This window comes from Sinocyclocheilus rhinocerous, unplaced genomic scaffold (genome assembly GCF_001515625.1).
Source record: "Sinocyclocheilus rhinocerous isolate Xijiao unplaced genomic scaffold, SAMN03320098_v1.1 scaffold404, whole genome shotgun sequence".
Taxonomy (NCBI): Eukaryota; Metazoa; Chordata; class Actinopteri; order Cypriniformes; family Cyprinidae; genus Sinocyclocheilus; species Sinocyclocheilus rhinocerous.
In genome coordinates this window covers 24,780-25,993 of record NW_015628680.1, presented here as the reverse complement: position 1 = coordinate 25,993, position 1,214 = coordinate 24,780, and the positions used below count along the sequence as shown (strand labels likewise).

General features: G+C 39.0%; 1 pseudogene; it reads right to left on the bottom strand.

Moving 5' to 3' along the window:
* Window positions 1–1,214, bottom strand: part of LOC107737958 (kinesin-like protein KIF1C) — a 29,470-nt pseudogene that overhangs the window by 22,973 nt on the left and 5,283 nt on the right.

Here is a 1,214-nt window from a genome sequence, read left to right as displayed (position 1 = left end):
TGCCGCTGGGACGTGAACGCTGGGTCCTCCTCCTGCACACACACACACACACACAGACACAGACACACACACACAGACACAGACACACAGACACAGACACACACACACACAGTGAGTTCAGAGGCACAGGAGCTCAGACAGCAGCAGTGAACAGCAGCGCAGGATCTTACAGAGCTGTGAGACCAGTACGAATAATCAAAGCTGAAGTTCTTGGCTGCTTCTTTGGGCTGTTTGGGGTTCCAGATGCCTGTGAGACGACAAACACAACAGAGTGAGACGTTCAGAAGATGTGCAGCTCACGCTCCCTTCAAAGACATCGCAGACTGTGATATTTCAAAATAAAAAGTGCAGTTGTGGATTAAAATGCATTAAAAAAAGCCTCAGGTTTGCTGTGCTTGTACGGTTGCTCAATTTGGCCAAAAAAATGTGTGGTTATTTACCTATATTTAACTATAAAACATAATCATTATTTATATCATATTATTAGTATAATTATATTATTGCAATTATTATTCTATTATTATAATAATATATATTATATTATTATTGCTATTATGATTAGTAATTAAAATATTAAACAAAATACAAACTACCGCTATTGTAATCTTTCACTGTAAAATACAAATTGAGTATTTAAGAAAATGTAATAAGAAGAAATGTTGATAATAACTGTACTGTAAAGACTCACAGGTGGAGCTTCCCTGCATCTGAATGACGCATTTAGCATCTCGGCTGGTTTCGCGGGAGTTAAAGGGCCGAACTCTCACCGCTACCTTCACTGAGGCGGCCATCCTGAAACACAAAACAACAGCCAATCAGGATCAGTCCCTCCGGACCAATCAGAGCTCAACGTGCCTCTGCCAATCACATCAAACTGCCAGAAACCCTGAAGCGACGGCTGCTGAGAACAGAAGACTAGTGAGAAGTCTCTTCTGCTGAGCAAGGCTGCGTTTATTTGATACAGTAAAAAATGTGAAATATTATTAGAATTTAAAACAGCTGTTTTCTATGTGAATATCTGTTAAACTGTAATTTATTTCTGTTATGCGCAGCTGTATTTTCAGCATCATTACTCCAGTCTTCAGTGTCACATGATCTTCAGAAATCATTCTAATATGCTGATTTGCTGCTCAAGAAACATTTCTGATTATTATCAATGTTGAAAACAGTTGTGCTGCCCGATATTTTTGTGGAAACCGTGATGCATTTTATTT